At 48.1% G+C, this 9,049-nt stretch overlaps 1 long non-coding RNA gene across 9 annotated transcripts; it reads right to left on the minus strand.

Moving 5' to 3' along the window:
- Positions 1-278: 278 nt before the first annotated feature.
- On the minus strand, positions 279-9,029 carry LOC131382719 (uncharacterized). Of its 9 annotated transcripts, none has more exons than XR_009212322.1 (4): positions 8,733-9,029; positions 7,193-7,262; positions 6,810-7,063; positions 4,003-6,655 (listed from the first exon to the last, which is right to left on the minus strand). It is a non-coding gene; the product is annotated as an uncharacterized LOC131382719 (long non-coding RNA). The 9 variants fall into 9 exon arrangements; XR_009212318.1 differs by lacking the exon at positions 8,733-9,029 and adding an exon at positions 7,538-8,726; XR_009212315.1 differs by lacking the exon at positions 8,733-9,029 and adding an exon at positions 279-437 and having other exon boundaries at positions 4,237-6,655; positions 6,810-8,726.
- Between the last annotated feature and the right edge of the window lie 20 nt (positions 9,030-9,049).

Below are 9,049 nucleotides of genomic sequence, written 5' to 3' on the forward strand. Positions count from 1 at the left end.
AAAAAAAAAAAAAAAAAAAAAAAAAAAGGTGAGTCTGCACAGACAGAAATGGTCTACAATGGCTGAATGTTTCATGTAGAAATTTTATTTTATGATTAATACACTTGTGCCATTTCTTAGAATCATTTGCTTGTTTAATTCTAGTCTATCAAGTGATAATTTTGTTGATATTTGGAGGCTCTTCAGTTAATTTCTGTGGGATTTTTCGTTATATTTAACAAGGAAAATAATACGAAATCTCTAAGGAAAAAAAGAAACAAAGCCAATTATTCCTGAGAATGTTTGAATTTATTAAAGTACACTTGTTAATTGTTAGTATAGAACCTACATTTCATAATAGAAAACCTTGGACTTGCCAGTGGTAGCTGCTGGAGTGAGGTGTTTGTCCAGTACATCCAGAAAACGTCGCCACAGATTAACTTTAGCTCAGTCTCAACCTGAAAAAATAAAAGTAAATTTTAAAAAATCAGATCGTCGAAGTCTAGAAATTCTGTAAATTATTACACATTCTATGTACCGCTGTTTTTGTGGAAGAGAGCTTAGTGTTACAGAGAATTCGTTTCCCTCTCCAAACTCCCTTCCTCCCTTTTGACACAAAAGCAGAGAAAAGCTGCCTGTCGGTTATCAAAAGTATCTTTTCCTTTCTCCACGCAATTAAGTGCTACACACACACACCACCCCCCACCCCAACACCCCCTCACAGTCCAACTGCAGAATCACCAGTGACTGAAACTGAACACTGATGCTACTTGGTAAATGCTGGTCAATTACATGAATATTTCACAAGGTAGCAACTATTGTGTCCATTTACTTGGGAAAACAGAAGCTAAGACATTTGCTCAAAGATCATCCCCTTAAAAGAACTTAATAAACAGAGCTAGGATTTGAAGCCAGGCAGGGTGCAAGGGACAGAACAAAATTCAAACCCAGGCAGTTTGCCTTCAGTACTTATATTCCTAACAACGTTCAACAGGCAATCCCTTTAGTGGAAGAGATCAAAAACTAGTTAAGATACCAAAAATCTGTGGATCAAAGTAACTATTGCCACTCATTTATATCATTTATAATGCTGAAAATGTACACCACCTCTAAAGGCACATACCCAGTTTACTTCTTCTCCTTTTTTTTTTTTTTTTTTTTTTTTTCTTCTCCTTTTTTTTTTTTTTTTTTTTTTTGAGAGGGAGTCTGGCTTTGTCGCCCAGGCTGGAGTGCAGTGGCGTAATCTCAGCTCACTGCAACCTCCACCTCCCGGGTTCATGCCATTCTCCTGCCTCAGCCTCCCTAGGAGCTGGGACCACAGGCGCCTGTCACCACGCCCAGCTAATTTTTTGTATTTTTAGTAGAGATGGGGTTTCACCATTTTAGCTAGGATGGTCTCCATCTCCTGACCTTGTGATCCGCCTGCCTCGGCCTCCCAAAGTGCTGGGATTACAGGCATGAGCCACCACGCCTGGCCTATTTTTTGTTTTTTAGACAGAGTCTTCCACTGTCACCCAGGCTGGAGTGCAGTGGCCCTATCTCGGCTCACTGCAGCCTCTGCCTTCCAGGTTCAAGCAGTTCTCATGCCTCAGCCCCCTGAGTAGCCGGGATTACAGGGGTGCACCACTGTATCCGGTTAATTTTTGTATTTTTAGTAGAGATGGGGTTTCACCATGTTGGCTAGGCTGCTCTTGAATTCCTGGCCTCAAGAGATCCACCTACCCCAGCCTCCCAAACTGCTGGATTATAGGATCTACTTTCAATAATCCTGTACCTAGGTCATCATGACTTCCATTGTGAACATTGTCTTTAACTTTCTTTTGCATTGAAGCTACTGACTGACCACAGCATTTGGAAACTCTCTTCATCGTATTACTGTGATTCTACTTTCCTTATTTTTCATCTTTTCTCTTAAGTCTGTGGCTTCTCAGACTTCCTCACAATTGATTGCTTATTTTAAAAATTCAAAAATTTAAACCTCCTGAGCAGTTCAAAAATAATATACCTTTGAAATTTTTTAAACTTTTCAGAGTTGCAAGAATAGTTCAGTGATCATCAGTTGTTACCATTTTGCCATATTTTCTTTGTCTGTGTGTCCCTCCCTTTCTACCTGCCCCCATATCTATGTATATCTAAGAATATTCACGTTTTTTAAATTTAATACATTTTCTTCCTGTACAATTTGAGAGTTAACTGCAGACTTCATAGCACTTTATCCCAATTTCTTCTATATGTCTGCTAAGAATAAGAGCATTTCTTTTTTTTGAGAATGATCTCATCTGTCCCCAGGTTGGTACATGGTGCAATTTGGGTGACTCAACTATTCTCCTGCCTCAGCCCCCCAAGTAGCTGGGATTACAGGTGCCTGCTACCACGTCTGCCTAATTTTTGTAATTGTAATAGAGATGGGGTTTTGCCATGTCGGCCAGGTTGGTCTCATACTCCTGACCTAAGGTGATCCGCCCTCCTCGGCCTCCCAAAGTGCTGGGATTACAGACGTGAGCCTCCGTTCCCAGCCTCTTTTTCCTTTTGTAATTAACAAGTGATCTATGGAATGATAGAAATAGTGTGAATATTCTGTCTCATAATAATCTTTACTTAATGGTTTCATCTGGATTGCTTCTTGCCCAAATCAATTACTATAGTGATTAGAAAATGGAGACTTTTCTATTTTTTCTGTATTGTCATTCTTCTGTGAAGTTTTTTTACACTCCTTTTTTTTTGAGACGAAGTCTCGCTTTGTCACCAGGCTGGAGTGCAGTGGTATGATCTCAGCTCACTGCAACTTCGGCCTCCCAGGTTCAGATGATCCTCCTGTCTCAGCCTCCAGAGTAGCTGGGACTACAGGCATTCGCCACTGTGTCCAGCTAACTTTTTGTATTTTTAGTAGAGATGGGGTCTCACCGTGTTGGCCAGGATGGTCTCGATCTCTTGACCCCGTGATCCAGCCACCTCAGCCTCCCAAAGTGCTGGGATTACAGGCATGAGTCACCGCGCCTGGCCCTATATTCCCTTTTTAAGTTTTTTTTTTTTTGAGAAGGAGGTTCACTCTGTTGCCCAGTTTGGAGTGCAGTGATGTGGTCTTGGCTCACTGCAACCTTCGCCTCCCAGATTCAAGCAATTCTCCTGCCTCAACCTCTTGAGTAGCTGGGATTACAGGTACGTGCCAGCACGCTCGGCTGATTTTTGTATTTTTAGTAGAGATGGGGTTTCACTATGTTGCGCAGGCTGGTCTTGAACTCCTGACCTCATGATCTGCCTGCCTCAGCCTCCTAAAATGCTGAGATTACAGGTGTGAGCCACAGCACCTGGCCCTTTGTGTGTGTGTGTGTTTGTGTGTGTGTGTGTGTGTGACAGGGTCTTCGTCTGTTGCCCAGGCTTGAGTGCCGTGGCACGATCATGGCTCACCACAGCCTTGGACACCAGGCTGCCTCAGCTCACTGCAACCTCTGCTTCCCGGGTTCCAGTGATTCTCGTGTCTCAGCCTCTGGAGTAACTGGGAGTACAGGTGCTCACCACCATACCCGGCTAATTCTTGTATTTTTAGTAAAGATGAGGTTTCACCATGTTGGGCAGGCTTGTCTCAAACTCCTGGCCAACATGGTGATCCACCTGCCTTGGCTTCCCAAAGTGCTTCCTATTGTTAGCCCTATTTCCAGTCGAATTCCATAGCGTTCTTCTCCTTTATTTTTATTTTTTTATTTATTATTTTTATTTATTTATTTTATTTATTTATTTTATTTTTTTGAGACAGAGTCTTGCTCTTTCGCCCAGCCTGGAGTGCAGTGGCGCAATCTCGGCTCACTGCAAGCTCCGCCTCCTGGGTTCACGCCATTCTCCTGCCTCAGCCTCTCCGAGTAGCTGGGACTACAGGCGCCCGCCACCACGCCCGGCTAATTTTTTGTATTTTTTAGTAGAGACGGGGTTTCACCGTGGTCTCGATCTCCTGACCTTGTGATCCGCCCGCCTCGGCCTCCCAAAGTGCTGGGATTACAAGCGTGAGCCACCGCGCCCGGCCTATTTTTTTATTTTTGAGACGGAGTCTCGATCTGTCCCCCAGCCTGGAGTGCAGTGGTGCAATCTCAGATCACTGCAGCCTCCACCTCCTGGGTTCAAGCAAGTCTCTGCCTCTGCCTCTGCCTCTGCCTCCTGAGTAGCTGTGATTACAGATGCCTGCCACCATGCCCGGCAAATTTTTGTATTTTTAGTAGACACGGGATTTCATAATCTTGGCCAGGCTGGTCTTGAACTCCTGACCTTGTGATCCACGTGCCTCGGCCTCCCAAGGTGCTGGGATTACAAGCGTGAGCCACTGCGCCCGGCCACATCCTTCTTTCAGTTCATATTTGGGTATCCTTTTTTTCTACAGTGAGAACGCTGGTAACAACATAAATAAATGCAGTCATTTCTTCAGTTGTACACTATATGCATAATGAAAATTATAATACCGATAGTACTTCCGGCTACAAACCTACTAAGTTTGATTTAATATTTCTTTACAATTTTTTGTGTGCTTACATATAGGCCACTGAAGGTGTGCAGTCTAAAATTACTTAGGTATCTTTTTCTCACCGGGCGCAGTGGCTCACGCCTGTAATCCCAGCACTTTGGGAGGCCAAGGCGGGCATATCATGAGGTCAGGAGTTCGAAACCAGCCTGGCCAACATGGTGAAACTCCGTCCCTACTAAAAATACAAAAATTAGCCAGGCGTGGTGGAGGGCACTTGTAGTCCCAGCTACTTTGGAGGCTGAGGCAGGAGAATCACTTGAACCTGGGAGGAGGAGGTTGCAGTGAGCCGAGACCACGCCACTGCACTGCAGCCTGGGTGACAGAGTGAGACTCCATCTAAAAAAAAAAAAAATCTTTTTCTCTTATATCTTTTCTCTCTTTCTCTTTCTGTGGTAAAGTTATTGGTGTAATAGTCAATTACATTTATGTATTCCTATTGTATTCCGTTGTACTTCCCACCCCTCATCCTTGTTGATTTTATTTTTGGAATATATTAAACATTAATATGGTTCAAAAGGAAAAATCTACATTTTATAATTGCAGTAATATTTCATTCAGGAAAGAAAAAAATGGATGATAAAACCATCGAGGTTTTACTCAGAAGGTATACTGAAAAGTCTTATTTCTTATCCTTCCCTTCCAGTATCATTAGCTTTTAGTTTATCTTAGTTGTCTTCATTTTTACAGGTAGAAGCAGATACATATTATATATATATTCTCATTTCCCCTTTCTTGTACAAAAGATAGCGTAGTATCCATGCTGTTGTACTTTTAAATACTCTTTTGTATCTTGTTTTCATAGAGATTTTTCTTATTTTTATAGCTTTGTCACACGTTGTGTAGATTCCATAGGTTTTCGGCCAATATCCTAGGTCTGAGCATTTAGGCTGTTTCCAGTGTGTCAGTTTCGCAGATAACGTTGCAACCAATAACCTGTGTATTTGCTTTCCATGTTTCTTATGGAGATGTACCATCGGGGTAACTTCCTGGAACTGACACCTGGCATGTCTGAAACAGGGCATCGTTTTCCCAAAACTTTTTCACTTTCATTTGCCAGTACTGAATGGCACCATTATCTATCCTATTACTTATGCAGAAATAAAGGTATCATCATTTCCTCTCATATCTAGTTTGTCAGCAAATGCAAATTATGGATTCTTAGCCTTTCATTTTTTTCTACCTTCATTTTCTTATAGGTCCTCTTAGTTGGTTTATTATACTAGCCTCCTAACTAGCCTCATTTCTCTCCTAATACTCCCTACTGCTACTAGACGTGTCTTTCGTAAAGCCAAGTGTTTGTTCATTTCACCCAGACCTTCCTCTGTCCAGATCTTCCATTTCCTGACCTCTACCTACTTCCCTAGCCTAATCTCTAACCACTTCTAACCATAGTGAGCTACTTGTAGATTCCCCAGACATATCCTGTCCTATCAAGCCTCTTTTGCACGGGAATGTCTTTTTTTTACCTTCTACATTTCTTTCTTTGTTTCTTTTTCTTTCTTTGTTTCTTTTTTTTTTTTTTTTTTTTTTTACCATTTTTGTGGAGAATGGGGTCACACGTGTTACCAGGCAGATCTCGAACTCCTGGGCTCAAGCGATCCTCCTGCCTCTGCCTACCTAAGTGCTGGGATTACAGACATGAGCCACCGCGTCCAGGCCACATTTCATTTTAATAACTTTCAAGCAAGACTTTTTGCTAGGTCAGATGTAGTTCCCCTGTTTACCCTTAACATCCTGCGCTTGCCTACATTGACTTGTCCGTCAACGTAGGGGAGGCTGCTGGGTGGAGGCTGGGTGACCAAGGAAGAGGGGAGCCAGGGCTGGGCCTGAGGGTTGTCTGAAGCTTGGGAGTCACAGTCTCAGCACCTAGGAAAGCAAGAATCTAGGGGCTAAGGTGCAGGAAGGGCAGAGGCTGGCCAGGCAAGGAGGCCAAAAGTTTCTGGAGCTACAGGGGGCAGAGAAGAGCTGGATGGGGAGGTTCCTGAGCAGGCAGGGAGCAGGATTCTGGATTACCACGTGCTGGTGCTGGCGGCAGCCTCCTGCTGAGCTCATCTCAGGGTATAGAGCTGGAGTGGGGGCAAGGATGAGACCCATCACAGTGGCAGCCCCAAATTAGAAGCATCCTTTGATCCCAAACTCAGACGTGGAGTTAATCCTTTCCAACTGCTGGAATGGGGTAGAGTGAGGCTGCTGGTTTTCTGAGACCCCAGTCAAGGTGGAAGCAGGTGGCTACCCCCTAGGTTTTCATGCTAACTCTTCCTTTGGGAGGAGATGAGGAGTGGGAGAAGTGCCCCAGCCCTCAGGTGACCATTAGCCTTACCCCTCCTCTGGCGAGGTGAGTGCCCCCTTGCCCTGGCCGGCCGGGGGCCAGCTTGGAGTTGTGTCGGAAGGCCCTAGCCAGCCAGCGAGCCCGGGACCTCAGTGAGACAGCCAGTGCACTGCTGGCCAAGGACAAGCAGATTGCTGCCTTGCAGCAGGAGTGCAGGGAGCTGCAGGCCAGGCTCACTCTGGTGGGCAAGGTGCGAGGAGGCCCTGGTTACCTCTTCCAGCTCAGCCCTGCACAGGGCCATCTGCCTGTTGTGGGATGCGGATAAGATGTTGATGAGATGCAAATGAACGGGAGGGTGGAGGTTGCTGGGAGTAGGTTCCCCTGGCAACGGCCCAGGTGGGAGGGAGACTGGGGTGGAGCCATGAGTCCCAGACCTGGGCATTTCTGCGCTCCAGGCTTGAGGCTGTTTGCCGGTGGGTCTGGCTGTATGCATCCACACATCCCCTGTGTGAAGGGATGTTCACAAGGTATTTAGCACAGCGCTGGGCACACTGAGAGCCCCCAAGAAATAAGTTACTGAGAATGACCGCATAGGGGCTTGCGGGAGCATGTGGCCCCATACACATGCACATGTAACCAGGCATGTACCCATGGGAGGGTGTGCACAGTCCCGCGCATCGGAGCCCCTCCAGCAAGGCGAAGGGCTCTGCAGGGGATGGCATGGGACAAGCAAGGGTTAGGCCTGACTCCCCTCCCCGTCCCTGTCCCTGTCCCCCAACCTCAGGAGGGTCCCCAGTGGCTCCACGTGTGGGACTTCGATTGGCTGCTGCGCGAGTCCCAGCGGGAGGTGCTGCTGTTGCAGAGGCAGATGGCGCTGCGCAACCAGCCGGAGACACCCCCGCTCCCGCCGTCCCGGCCCCTGGCCCTGCTCTCCACGCCAGAGCAGGGGCGCCGGCTCCCGGGCCCCGGGAGAGGTGAGCGCCGGCGCCAAGGGCAGGTGTGTGGGTGTGTGCAGATGGGTGGAGGAACGACCACCGGGATCTCCCCTGCACCGTGCTCAGAACCCCAAGGACTCAGTGGTGGTGTGCGCACTCCCAGGGGCTGGGGAGCTTTCCCGTCCTGGGCAGGGTCCACCTCCAAGCCTCCCGTGCTCGTACCTGCGCCGTGCCCTCCCCTGGGGGCTCCAGGGTTCCGCCCTCCATAGGCCTGCGCCCAGCGGGGCCTGGCCGGCCGCCCCTGCCACGCCGCGAGTGGTACGGCCCGGCCGCAAATTCCCTGGTTGCCCTGGCAGCCACCCGGGGCCCAGCCCGCGCCGCCTCCTCCCGCCGCCGCCTTAGAACGGGGACGCCCCCGTCAGCGCCCGCCTGGCTGGCCAGGCCTGGCCCCGGCTACCCGGGGGCGGCTGTACGTCCACCCCGGCTCCAGGTACAGGCAACCCTCACTGAGCGGGGGGCATAGGCGGCCCCTGTCTCGAGGCCCAGGCACCCGCTCCGGACCCCCAGAACTGAGGAGTCTGGCTTCTCTCCATCATCCTAGGTAGGCAGCAAGTAGGTCCTCCTCCTTCTGGGAAGAGGGCTGGGAGGAGAGACCAGGTAGTGATCTGATAGTGCCTCAGCCTCCCGAGTAGCTGGGACTACAGGTGTGTGCCACCACACCCAGCAAATTTTGTATTTTTAGTAGAAACAGGGTTTCTCCAACTCCCAACCTCAGGGGATCCTCCAACCTTGACCTCCCAAAGTGCTGGGATTACAAGCTTGAGCCACCACACCCAGCCCTAATTTTTGTATTTTTAGTAGAGACAGGGTTTCACCATATTGGTCAGGCTAGTCTTGGACTCCTGACCTCGTGATCCGCCCGCCTTGGCCTCCCAAAGTGTTGGGATTACAGGCGTGAGCCACCGCACTGGGCCGGCACGTTTTAAAAAATAACAAAAGACGCTATCGTGTGCGTCTTACAGTGAGGTTTAAGACATACCTCTTGGGGCTGGTGTGGTGGCTGATGCCTGTACTCCCAGCACTTTGGGAGGCCGAGGCAGGTGGATCACTTGAGGTCGGGAGTTCGAGACCAGTCTGACCAACATGGAGAAACCCTGTCTCTACTAAAAAATACAAAAATTAGCCGGGTGCGGTGGTACATGCCTGTAATCCCAGCTACTCGGGAGGCTGAGGCAGGAGAATTGCGTGAACCGGGGAGGCAGAGGTTGTGGTGAGTTGAGATCGCGCCATTGCACTCCAGCCTGTGCAACAAGAGCGAAACTCTCTCTCAAAAAACAAAAAAATAAATTAAAAAAA

This window comes from Hylobates moloch, unplaced genomic scaffold (assembly GCF_009828535.3).
Source record: "Hylobates moloch isolate HMO894 unplaced genomic scaffold, HMol_V3 SCAFFOLD_2043, whole genome shotgun sequence".
NCBI lineage: Eukaryota > Metazoa > Chordata > Mammalia > Primates > Hylobatidae > Hylobates > Hylobates moloch.